This window comes from Triturus cristatus, chromosome 5_2, assembly GCF_964204655.1.
Source record: "Triturus cristatus chromosome 5_2, aTriCri1.1, whole genome shotgun sequence".
Classification (NCBI taxonomy): domain Eukaryota; kingdom Metazoa; phylum Chordata; class Amphibia; order Caudata; family Salamandridae; genus Triturus; species Triturus cristatus.
Genome location: NC_140588.1, coordinates 1,002,587,666 through 1,002,601,705, shown reverse-complemented (window position 1 = coordinate 1,002,601,705; position 14,040 = coordinate 1,002,587,666). Strand labels below are relative to the sequence as shown.

At 41.8% G+C, this 14,040-nt stretch overlaps 1 pseudogene; it reads right to left on the bottom strand.

The window, feature by feature from the left end:
• Nucleotides 1-12,141: 12,141 nt before the first annotated feature.
• LOC146829572 (short coiled-coil protein pseudogene) lies at nucleotides 12,142-12,443 on the bottom strand (annotated as a pseudogene).
• Between the last annotated feature and the right edge of the window lie 1,597 nt (nucleotides 12,444-14,040).

The window sequence follows — 14,040 nt, the reverse complement described above, 5'->3', positions numbered from 1 at the left end:
CACTGATGACATCATCCAGTGAATGTGTGTTTTTCTGAAAATTACATATGTTTTATATATGTATATCTCAAGGTCGATGGAAGAATAAATGGGTATTTAAGTGTCTAAATGGATGATTTGTTTTTGAAAAATTGATTGTATAACTGACTGATTAAGTGTATCTTAGTGAATACATGGCTTAGTGAGTAATGTTTAAATATTTAAATATCTGTATCAGTCTCTCACTTTGCGTATAAGTGGCTGCATGGGTTGGTGAGTAGCTACATGAGTGTCTATATAGGTTATTAGTTGGTTTTTTGAGTATCAGTATGAGTGTCTGAGTGTCTGTATGGTTCGGTGGGGGGTATTACGTAGTGCATAGGTGCATGAATGAGTGACTCACTGTTTGTATGTGTTGAAGACAGCATGTGTGCAGGACTATCTGGGTTCATGAGTGTGTGCATGGGTGTGTTAGTGAGTGAATGACTGTCTCAATAGTGTCTTTATGAGTAACTACATATGTTTTAAACTAGTATATGTGACTATTGGTGTATATAAGTGAGTATATGTGAGAGTGAGAGATTGAAAGAGTTCCTGTATGAATAAGTATGTAAGTATGTGTTTCGATAAGTATGTGTAAGTTTCTGTAGAAGTAAGTGTGGTGGTGTGTGTATAACTGTATATGCAAGTAAATGGATGTTTGATTCTTTATTAGCATGAGTGACTATGTGTGTGAGTAACTCTATGGATGAGTGGCGTTCTGTAACAGGATGTATAGGTGTATGAGTACATATGATGAGTGAGTACATGTATGAGTGACTGTATAGGACTGTTGGTGAATGAGTGCATGTGTATGTGGATCTTAGATTTACTGAATAGGTTGTTGTAACTGGTATTGGTATGTCCATTGTTTTGAACATTTTAGTTTCTATTTTTGAATGTGTGTATCAAAGGTTATATTAGGGGGAGAGGAGGTCTGCTACTCTATCACAAGGATGATGTCATCAGTGATGTCATGAGTGATGTCACTGACCATGTCATGAGTGATGTAATATGTGACATCATCAGCAGTGCATTGCGGGCGCGCGAGTTATAGTTAGCTGAACTAACTACAACGGGGGAATTTCTATGGTTTTGTATGAGTGAAAACTCCAGCTAACTATAAGGCCCCTGAAACCTATGGTTTTTTCAGTGAAATTCTAAGCTTCTTTAAATGCTAATTCCTAACTATAACGTGCCTGAAACCTATGTTTTTTTCAGGGAATTTCAAAGGTTTTTTAAATGCTAATTTCTAACTATGCCTACAGAGATAGGACATGTGAAGAAAGAAGGAAAAACACACTGAAAGATAAAAAAGAAATGCCGAAAAAAGCAACAGAAGTCCTCAAAGACGAAGAAAAGTGCAGGAAGAAGGATAACGTGCAGAAAGAACAAACAGAAGAGCAGAAAGAAGCCTTGTTGCAAAATCATCCTGTACCCTCAACTTTTTCAGACGGATACTGGTTGTAACTGAGTCTGACTAACCACTCCTAGAGCCAGTGCTATGTTAAAAGACACTCAGAATACAGTGAAAACACCTACATACACTAGGGAATACTATGCGTTGGAGTCCCCCTGTGATTAGCATGACCTCCTCTGTAAGTCCCTAGTATATAATAAGGCAGGGGATTAAAACTACCTCTTAAAACGTGCCACAGGGCGTGTTTGCACACGTCACCTCAGGCCCCGTCCCCTCCCTTCCCCACTGTCTAAACACGCCCTGTGGCCGTTTTAAGTTCAGAGATTAAGTCCCCTTGAATCTTGAGGGTCCCTAGGGTCCAACTAGACCACTAGGTACCTCCAGTAAGTGCCACAGAGCTGTGTTGCAGAGAGATGTAAAAAGGGGCACGGCCTAGACCACCTCTCTTCAACGCAGTGCAGTGGCGCTTACTGGAAGAACCTGGTGGGCTAGTTGGTCCCCAGGGTCCCTCAGGATTGAAGGGGAATTATTTCCCCAACGTAAAACGCGCCACAGGGCGTGTTTGCACACGTTAACTCAGGCCCCGTCCCCTCCCTTCACCACTGTGTAAACACACCCTGTGGCCGTTTTTAGTTGAGAGATTAAGTTCATTTGAATCCTGAGGGTCCCTAGGGTCCAACTAGCCCACTAGGTACCTCCAGTAAGCGCCACAGAGCTGCGTTGCAGAGAGGTGTAAAAAGTGGCACGGCCTGGACCACCTCTCTGCAACGCAGCTCTGTGGCGCTTACTGGAAGCACCTGGTGGGCTAGGTAGCCCCCAGGGGCCCTCAGGATTGAAGGGGAATTATTTCCCCAACTTAAAACACGCCATAGGGCGTGTTTGCACATGTCACCTCAGGCCCCGTCCCCTCCCTTCCCCACTGTGTAAACACGCCCTGTGGCCGTTTTTTAAGTTGGGAGATTAAGTCCCCTTAAATCCTGAGGGTCCCTAGGGGCAAAATAGCCCACTAGGTACGTCCAGTAAGCACCATTGCAGAGAGGTGTAAAAAGGGGCACGGCCTGCACCACCTATCTGCAACGCAGAGCATTGGCGCTTACTGGAAGTACCTGGTGGGCTAGTTGGCCCCCAGGGTCACTCAGGATTGAAAGGGAATTATTTCCCCAACTCAAAACACGCTACTGGGCGTGTTTGCACAAGTCACCTCAGGCCCCGTCCCCTCCCTTCACCACTGTGTAAATGCGCCCTGTGGCCGTTCTAAGTTGAGAGATTAAGTCCCCTTGAATCCTAAGGGTCCCTAGTGTCAAACTAGCCCACTAGGTACCTCCAGGAAGCGCCACAGAGCTGCGTTGCATAGAGGTGTAAAAAGGGGCGTTGCCTCAGAACACCTGTCTGCAACGCAGCTGCCTGGCGCATACTAGAGATACCTGTTGGGCTAGTTGGCCCTCAGGGACCCTCAGTATTGAAGGGGAATTAATTCCCCAACTTACAACTGGCCAGGGGGCGCGTTTGCAGAGTGCTGCAAGGAGGGGGCGTGGCCTCCGGCGCGATGCCGGTCTTTTATTTATTTTCTTTTTTTAAGAAGGAGGGCTGTGTGGCCCCCCTTCTTTTTCTAAGTTATTGGCCCTGGGGTCCCCAGGGCCTGCACTCTATTTTTATTTGTTGAAAAAATAAATTTGGAATGGGGCCGCGTGGCCCCCCTCCCAAAGCCTTAATCGACCCCGGGGACCCCAACCCCCGGGTCATGGCCTTTTTAAAAAAAAAAATCTTTAGGAGGGGGGCTGCATTGCCCCCTCCTCAGGCCACTTATGGCCTCAGGGACCCCATCCCCGGGCCGGCCTTTGTTTTTTATTATTTTTTTTTCAATATATTTATAGAAACAAGCTAACCGTTCAGAGAAGGTGGGTATTAGGAACGTTATTGTTTTTAAAATGTGTGTCTGTGCGAACTACTTAAAATATGAACAAGTATGCAGCATAATCTCACTTTTATTCAGGAAGAAGAGGACGTTTGTGACTGTGACTCCGGGCTCACTTGGCAGAAACCCCCTGACCCTCCACCCCCATCGCAAAATGTAATGCCCGTGAAAAGTGTAGGTGGACGCAGTGTTATATAGAACATAGTCCTGAGAGCACGATTGAAAATGAAAACTAGATATAGTATATGGTATAAACTATGCACCAAAAAGTGTGATATAAGATGAACGTGGCGTGAAATATAATATGCAATACATTGTGCGCAATGACAGATTCATTGGAGAGCGCGAGATAGCACAGGCACTAGCTCTTGCTATGCGATATGCGCCTTGGACTGTAATATGCACAGGGCAGTGTTATGTAACCTAACAAGTCTCTAAAGTTGTAATATAAAATATGTGCTGGGGAGTGTAACGTTGCATATGCACTGTGACAAAGATATGGATCCCAGATTGTAATATGTATGGCATAGCGCTGTGCATTATAACATAGGCATCGAGGAAGACACGTTAGATGGGGCAATATAACCCGTGCGAAGACAAGTGTGGCATGACATATTCACGGGGTGGTGTTACAGTGCACATGGGCTAGAGAGTGTCATAGCATACGCACTAGCTGGTGGAATATAACACAGAGTTGTGTGGCACTCGGCGAGCACTGGTGGGTGTAACACAGCATTGGGCTCAGCCAGGAGCACGCTGTGACTCTCAAGTGATGTTCGTCTCCTTTCCAGAGAGTAAAATAAAAAGTATTACACATCCGGCGGTGGATGTGTGTTTTATAAACCGTGAGGGGGGTTTCTTGCATAATTTGGTCGATTTTTTGTCGAATCCCCTTTGAATGGCTTGGTGTGCGTGTGTAGTAAATGTGCCCGTCAATAGCTACCCATGTTTGTATAAATAAATGACAAGGGTGTCTACTTGGAGAGTACCCACCGGCGGGGGCACCGGGATTAGGCACGGTAGGGCGTCAGACACGTCAGAGCTTCACTAGCGGTGTAAATACATTCCACGTGGATTCATTGTATGCATAGTCGCCTTTTAATGAATATCACGCTAACCGTCATGGTGATATGTACATACGGTTTGTCCAGCATGTCCTAGGTGTTTCTATAAATATATTGAAAAAAAAATAATAAAAAACAAAGGCCGGCCCCGGGGGATGGGGTCCCTGGGGCCATAAGTGGCCTGAGGAGGGGGGCAATGCAGCCCTCCTCCTAAAGATTTTTTTTTTTAAAAAGGCCATGACCCGGGGGTTGGGGTCCCCGGGGTCAATTAAGGTCTTGGAAGGGGGGCCATGCGGCCCCCTTCCAAATTTAATTTTTTCAACAAAAAAAATAGGGTGCAGGCCCTGGGGGATGGGGTCCCCAGGGCCAATAAATTTGAAAAAGAAGGGGGGCCACACTGCCCTCCTTCTTAAAAAAAGAAAATAAATAAAAGACCGACATCGCGCCGGAGGCCACGCCCCCACCTTGCAGCACTCTACAAACGCGCCCCCTGGCGAGTTGTAAGTTGGGGAATTAATTCCCCTTCAATAGTGAGGGTCCCGGAGGGCCAACTAGCCCAAAAGGTATCTCCAGTATGCGCCAGGGAGCTGTGTTGCAGACAGGTGTTCTGTGGCCACGCCCCTTTTTACACCTCTATGCAACGCAGCTCTGTGGCGCTTACTGGAGGTACCTAGTGGGCTAGTTTGACCCTAGGGACCCTTAGGATTCAAGGGGACTTAATCTCTCAACTTAGAACGGCCACAGGGCGCGTTTACACAGTGGTGAAGGGAGGGGACGGGGCCTGAGGTGACGTGTGCAAACACGCCCTGTGGCGCGTTTTAAGTTGGGGAAATAATTCCCTTTCAATCCTGAGGGATCCTGGGGGCCAACTAGCCCACCAGGTGCTTCCAGTAAGCGCCACTGCTCTGCGTTGCAGAGAGGTGGTGCAGGCCGTGCACCTTTTTACACCTATCTGCAATGGCGCTTACTGGACCTACCTAGTGGGCTATTTTGCCCCTTGGGACCCTCAGGATTCAAGGGGATTTAATCTCCCAACATAGAACGGCCACAGGGCGTGTTTACACAGTGGCGAAGGGAGAGGACGGGGCCTGAGGTGACATGTGCAAACACGCCCTGTGGCGCGTTTTAAGTTGGGGAAATAATTCCCATTCAATCCTGAGGGATCCTGGGGGCCAACTAACCCACCAGGTGCTTCCAGTAAGCGCCACTGCTCTGCGTTGCAGAGAGGTGGTGCAGGCCGTGCCCCTTTTTACACCTCTCTGCAATGGCGCTTACTGGACGTACCTAGTGGGCTATTTTGCCCCTTGGGACCTTTAGGATTCAAGGGGACTTAATCTCCCAACTTAAAACGGCCACAGGGCGTGTTTACACAGTGGGGAAGGGAGGGGACGGGACCTGAGGTGACGTGTGCAAACACGCCCTATGGTGCATTTTTAGTTGGGGAAATAATTCCCCTTCAATCCTGAGGGTCCCTGGGGGCCAACTAGCCCACCAGGTGCTTCCAGTAAGCACCACTGCGCTGCAATGCAGAGAGGTGGTCTAGGCCATGCCCCTTTTTACATCTCTCTGCAACGCAGCTCTGTGGCGCTTACTGGAGGTACCTAGTGGTCTAGTTGGACCCTAGGGACCCTCAGGATTCAAGGGGACTTAATCTCCCAACTTAAAGCGGCCACAGGGTGTGTTTACACAGTGGGAAAGGGAGGGGACGGGGCATGAGGTGACGTGTGCAAACACGCCCTGTGGCGCGTTTTAAGAGGTAGCTTTTTAATCCCCTGCCCTATTATATACTAGGGGCCAACACAGGAGGTCATGCTAATCACAGGGGGACCCCAACACATAGTGTTCCCTAGTGTATGTAGGTGTTTTCACTGTATTCTGAGTGTCTTTTAACATAGAACTGGCTCTAGGACTGGTTAGTCAGACTCAGTTACCACCAGTATCCGTCTGAAAAAGTTGAGGGTACAGGATGATTTTACAACAAGGCTTCTTTCTGCTCTTCTGTTTGTTCTTTCTGCATGTTATCCTTCTTCCTGCACTTTTCTTCGTCTTTGAGGACTTCTGTTGCTTCTTTCTGCATTTCTTTTTTTCTTTCTGTGCGTTTTTTCTTCTTTCTTCACATGTCCTATCTCTGTAGGCATAGTTAGAAATTAGCATTTAAAAAACCTTTGAAATTCACTGAAAAACCATAGGTTTCAGGCATGTTATAGTTAGGAATTAGCATTTAAAAAACCTTAAAAATTCACTGAAAAAACCATAGGTTTCAGGGGCGTTATAGTTAGCTGGACTTTTCACTCGTACAAAACCATTGAAATTTCCCCGTTATAGTTAGTTCAGCTAACTATAACTTGCGCGCCCGCAAAGCACTGCTGATGACGTCACATATTACATCACTCATGACATGGTCAGTGACATCACTCATTACATCACTGATGACATCTCAAATTACATCACTCATGACATCACTGATGACATTATCCTTGTGATAGAGTGGCAGACCTCCTCTCCCCCTAATATAACCTTTGATACACACATTCAAAAATAGAAACTAAAATGTTCAAAACAATGGACATACCAATACCAGTTACAACAACCTATTCAGTAATTCTAAGATCCACATACACATCCACTCATTCACCAACAGTCCTATACAGTCACTCATACATGTACTCACTCATCATATGTACTCATACACCTATACATCCTGTTACACAACGCCACTCATCCATAGAGTTACTCACACACATAGTCACTCATGCTAATAAAGAATCAAACATCCATTTACTTGCATATACAGTTATACACACACCACTACACTTACTTCTACAGAAACTTACACATACTTAGTCTTTTAAACAATCACTTATTGAAACACATACTTATTCATACAGGAACTCTTCCAATCTCTCACTCTCACATATACTCACTTATATACACCAATAGTCACATATACTAGTTTAAAACATATGTAGTTACTCATAAAGACACTATTGAGACAGTCTTTCACTCACTAACACACACATGCACACACTCATCCACCCATACAGTCCTGCACACATGCTGTCTTCAACACATACAAACAGTGACTCACTCATTCATGCACCTATGCACTACGTAATACCCCCCACCGAACCTATCAGACACTCAGACACTCATACTGACATTCAAAAAACCAACTAAGAACCTATATAGACACTCATGTAGCTACTCACCAACCTATGCAGCCACTTATACACAAAGATATTTACATATTTAAACATTACTCACTAAGCCTTGTATTCACTAAGATACACTTAATCAGTCAGTTGTACAATCAATTTTTCAAAACCAAATCATCCATTTAGACACTTATATACCCATTTATTTCTCCATCGACCTTGAGATATACATATATAAAACATATGTATTTTTCAGAAAAACACACATTCACTGGATGATGTCATCAGTGATGTCATTTGAGATGTCATCAGTGATGTCATGAATGATGTCACTGACCATGTCATGAGTGATGTAATATGTGACGTCATCAGCAGTGCATTGCGGGCGCGCGAGTTATAGTTAGCTGAACTAACTATAACGGGGGAATTTCAATGGTTTTGTACGAGTGAAAAGTCCAGCTAACTATAACGCCCCTGAAACCTATGGTTTTTTCAGTGAATATATAGATAGGTAGATAGATAGATAGATAGATAGATAGATAGATAGATAGATAGATAGATAGATAGATAGATAGATAGATAGATAGATACATAGATACATAGATACATAGACACATTTCAACATTAATTTAATGACTTTCCTGCTTCGGATATATTAGCATTAGAATTTACGATTTGATTTAATGAGTCCCAATGTAATTAACATAATATAAACACTCTCAGTGTAATGGTATACATAGTAACAACTGACATTCAGCCCAGGTACATACTGTTACAGTAATCCTGACCGGAACCCGCATTCAAATTGACCCAGTGGTTGAAGCTGGGGCCCAGTGGCACTTACTGTTGAGGGGCAGTGCTTATTTTTCCCCAAAAGACTTTGATACAGAGCAAGACAGAGAAAAACATAAAAGAGGGAAAGTAGAAGGAAGAGAAAGACAGAAAAACACTGATAAAGGGAGAGAGTAGGGATGAAAAAGAATGTGCAAGATAGAGTGAATGTCTGGTGGTGGATTAATGAGGTGCAATCAAGACTGCACACCCTTGGTATTTGGCAAGCCGACCTTCAATAGTGCCAGCCATGGGCTTCTGAACAAACCTTACACCCCCTGCACGTATCCTTTTACAAATTAAGCACTGACCTTGTGTAAACATTCCCTACATACAATAGGTAAAATATCATGCAGCAATGTTGCTGTAAAAAGAAGAGCTCAAGTAATGGATTTGTTATCATGACAATGCAGTCTAACACCTTCTTTTATGGCAAGTTGAGACTTTCCAGAATAAGCTATTTTTTTCCTTAATGACTTTCCTCAATAGGAATAATTGTACCCGTATACACAGTGAGTACTCCAGAGCCTGGATACATAATGCTGCCATCTAGAATTGCTTGGCAGCCCCAGATCCAACCTTTGTGTACCTTCCACCTGACTGGACAGTAACTTCTGTTGTGCAGTTAGGACTTAACCTTAGCCGGGGTGAGATGGAGATAAAGTGACCAAACCCTTCCCCTGATTGTCTCTCCTAACTTGACCCATCATTCATACTGAGTGAGCTGCCCTGTCTTGCAGGCTACATCTTGTGAAGTGGCTGAACAGAAAATATTAATCGTGACTGGAGCTGATGAAACATGCTCTGACTTTGAAGAGCCCCATACTTGTAATGTTTGCATTCTAGACAACTCCTAAACACCTGCTCTCTGTATACTTAAGCGTTCCAGCTTGCAACCTCCATGTGGCAAAATAAAGCAATTTAATCTTACCCTGCAAATCTGCTTGTGGAGAACAAACCTCCTCTTTGGGTACATATTTTGATACACAACTCAAAAACTTGAATTGTGTGCTACTGCCAAGGTGGGGTCTGAAAATATTTACACCCATTCCTCTTAAGCCATAAAGTATGGTACCTGCTGGGTGGTCTGCACCTTCCCACGCAGGCAGTCAGTGATGTCATAATAAGTAAAGGCACATCCCTATCAAGTTCATCAAATAACACTGTCCCCTGCCTAATTTAACAACACTGGTTATTATTACCTTTTTGGTTCACTTTGCTTTCTTATAAGACACTGTTAAGTTTTCCCAATATCAATGTGTAATAGAGGTACTCAGTAGCTAAAAATGAACTATTTAAACTAGACATGTGGAACTTGTCACTGAATTCTTAACCTGTGCCTAGGGAATAAAACAAAAAAGCACTGGGTGCAATTCAATTATACATTCTGCTGTACCCACAGGTTTGCTTTCTGCTGGAGTACTTTATCCAGCTTCAAGGAAAAAAAAACACTGTAGCCCATTGAATGAAGATGTGAGATTCAGCTACTTCTGAGAGAAACTCAAAGATTAATTCCTGAGCAAGCTGCCAGTGTGATGCTTTAAATGCCATGAGGCCCAACGTGGCATTCTCGGACTCAGGTGTCGAGAACATAAACCCCTCTCTAACATTACTAGGATGCTCTGAGCACCTCCATCCACTCCTTCCTCATGCCCTGTCCACATTTGTTTCGGGGGTGCAATAATGCCTTTGTTTTTTTTTTTTTTTTTAAGTTTAGGAAAAGATTTGATTTATAAATATTCAAATACAGTATAATAAAACACAAGATAAAATCAATTATACAAAATTACCATTTCAATAAAATATGTAGAAAGTAGAAACAAAAGGAGAAACAAAAGTGACATTCATCAGACTGTAGAAATGAGTATAAGTATAGTACAATAATTATTACCAAAGTCGAAAGCAAGAAAAATAGACCGATTAACAATTACTATACTTGTATTGTAGAAAGCTAAAATAATGGAGGTTTAGGAACTTACTCAATTCGGGGATTATGGGAGCATGTAGACTTAGCAGAACTATCTAGAAAAGTAGTTATGTGTAGCCAAAGGAGGTCTCATTTAACAGCGATGGAAATTGGAGAGACATATTTTATTTCAACAAACTAAAATGTAAATGTTAATACATTAGTCAAAAAGGCCACAATACAGTAAGATGCAGGCAATGTTGGTGACATTTAGTTATATTAAATATTACATAATGGAGATGATATGACAAAACATAAATCCAGTTTACATTTGTAAACAAAACATACTACATTTAGGAGTACATGAAATAGTGTCTGGCACTAGAATAGAAGTAAGCCACATCAACTCATTGGCACTGCCCAGTCAATCTTTTCTAATATATTGTGCTACACAGCACAAGAAAATGGTAGTTCTTGGCAGCAAGGAGTTTGAATACAATGTTTTTTCTATTTTTAAATGTGCGAAGAACTTCAAATACGCTGAAAGACAGAATGGTCAACGAACATGTTCTAATAACCTAACAACTACGATTACGAAGGTAACTGAATTTCACCATCATATTCTGTAATATATGCACTTCCAGTAATTGAGAGTGTAGAGAATGTGTGCTCTATAGCTTTGCATATAGGCAGCAAAAACTTAATTTCAGTTTTTATTATGCATTGAACAGATTTAATTATGAAAAACACTGGTTAACAGGTAGATACTTCAACAACCTGAATTTAACAGAAAAAGTAGAACTCATTCCAAAGCACCACAGCCATTTAATTTTCTTCAATAGCAATTTTAGGTTAAACACACACAATCATGGATCTCAAAAGAAAAAGCACACCATGAAAATCGGCCCAACACACGATCATGTGCTGCCTTCAGAATGTATACTTTTTAGAAAGGATACACGTTATCGTTTGTGCCAAAAGTATAACCTATTAAAGCAGATAAAACAAAGGAGTCACTCTTTATACAGGATAAAACACAAAAACTATTCAGCCCCTATTTCTTACATTTACATATTCAATACTGTTAAATGAATCTGCTATGATCCCCCCAACAATTCTTTAACCATCTCCACCAATATCCAATTCGATCAAAGCAGTGTGAATTGTAATTTTTATCTATTTAGATACTAGTTTTTCTAACAATGTTACAAAAAAAATCTCTATGTAAAAAAGTTACAATGAAAGATAAGACTGCATGAGATGTGGCCGGTACGTTGACATTTTCGTCATAGCACACAGTTGCCATGTTAACCTGGGCCGAAAAAAATAAATAATGACCAAAAGAATCACAGGGTAAAGTGATTTTCTTGAGGCAGGCTGTGGGCTTCACTTGTAGTAGTGGAAACAATTGATCAATTTTTGATGTTCAACATCAGAGGCGGTTTGAGCAAATACCACACAATTAATTTTGTGATCGGCAAAAATCAATACATTTTAAACATTTTCTCAGAATTAATCAAAACGCAGACCGGAAACTATGGTTGTTTGCCAGAACATAAAGTCAGATGTGAGCTTGACACCATGCAAATTTTTCACACTCAATTATATGTTTTTAACACTGTCTTAATTACAGGTTTGGCATTTTTCAAAATGTATCATAACCCGTGGACAAACGATTCGACTAAAGCTTCCAGCTCTTTTTGGTCACATGATAATATAACGGAGCAGCTTTTTAGGAAAACCCCATAAAAAAACCAAAGCAAGTTCCTACCTGTAGGCTACATAAGTAAAAAAAAGAAAAAAAACACACAAAAAAAAAAATGCAGCAGTGTGGCAAGATAGGTGTTCAGTTCTCATTTCCTTTTGCTTTTCGTGTCCGTTGTTTGGAAAACACTGGAGGCCGACATTAAATTTTCTATGTATTGGCCAAGAACCTGATTTTCAGATTTCAATTTCAAGTTTTCTTCCTTTACTGCATCAACCCTTGCAGAGAGATCTTCCAAAGTGTGCTGCAACTCCAGAACCTGATTAATGAGTCGTGTTTTTTCTTCCATTTCAATTTGGTGTTCCGCTTCCAAAGCATCCATCTCCGTGTTCATCACTTCAGAGGGTGAACTTTCTTGCCCTGAATAGGATTCCGGAGGGAGATTCCCTGCCGGAGCACAGGCTGCTTGGTGAAAGATTCAATGAAATAGAACCGCTTGTGTTGGGCATCCAGCCCGGAAGACGTTCAGCTCGGCTGCCTGGATAACGGGGTGCCGCCTCCTGCCCCGGGCCTCACAGCCAGCTGAACCCAGAACGCAACGCTGCCAGGTGTGAGACATATGCTCTGTCTAATCTATGAATGTAACAAACCGCATACCAACAGGCCCGATAAGATACTTTAGTAGAATTCTTCCATTCCCTGGTGATTTGTTGGAAGGCAACAGCAAGGAGTAAATCTATTATGTATACATTGCTCGCTTGGGAATTCCCGTCTTCAGAAACACTCCCTAAGAATATATTAACAAAGATAAAAGGGACTTGTGTATGAAAAATGTAATTTATTTGTTGCCAAACCTGTGTCCAAAAATGTTAAATATGTTGACAGTCAAATAACTTGTTTTAAATCAGCTGTGTTCATTGCACAGGACCGACAAGAAGGGAGAAGAGATCAATTTATCCTGTGTTGTGAAACAGGAGTGAACATAAGTCTGTTGTAAATATAGAATAATGTTTGTGTAGTGTTAGCTATTCTGGAAGACCTCCTTATTTTCAACCAAATCTTGTTCCAAATAGATATGGGAAGGGAAGCCTGAAGATTTGCTTCCCAAGCTAGTTCCACTTCTGTTTTGTCTCGATTGGTGAGGAAGGAGATGTTTATATTATTGAGACGCAGAGGGGGTATAGTGTAAAATCGAAAGCATATTGGGTGGAGGAGAAGAAGATTCAGAGTCAGATAAGAGATTGCTATAAGTGGATTCAATCACCATGATTAGAGATTTATATTTAGATTCATTGGAAGAAGACAGAGAAAAACTTGTCTGAGCATTAATAAAAGAGATACACGTATCACCATGGAAGAGTTGAGAAGTCCAATGATGTCCTTCAGTGTGCAAGTCTTTACAAAAAACAGTTTTTTTTATTAATTTGGATGTGTTTGTTGTACCAAATGGAAGACTTTAAGAATTGGTCTTTAGCATTTTTATAAAAAAGGAAAATAGGTTGAAAAATTCTTGAAATGTTATTAAAAATAGGAAGGGATAGTGACAAAGATCTATGTGGGAGGGATAGTAATTCTTTGAAGGAAAGGGGGTGAAAAAAGACTTTTCAAGATTAGTCCATAAAGGTACATTTGAAACTTTGTCCTCCTGTAATAACAGAGAAGATTGCTTGAGGGAAAATGCAGTATGGTAAGAATGGAAGGTTGGGAAGTTAACACCTCCCATAAGTTTGGGTCTTTTGAGTTTATGAAGGGACATTCAGAGTTTTGTATTGTTCCTTATGAATTTAGATGAAATGGAGTATATTATCTTGTAATGGGAATGAGGTATATTTACAGGAAGATTGAAAATGTAAAATAGTATTATAGGGCCCAGCATAATTTTTATTACCTCCAGGCGACCCCACCAGGATTAAAACAAGGGATTCCATCTGGAAGTGTGAGGTTTCAAAGTTAATTGCAACTCTTTTAAATTAAGTGACACAGTTTCTTTAAGTAGGCATAAACGATAAACCAATGTATTTCATTT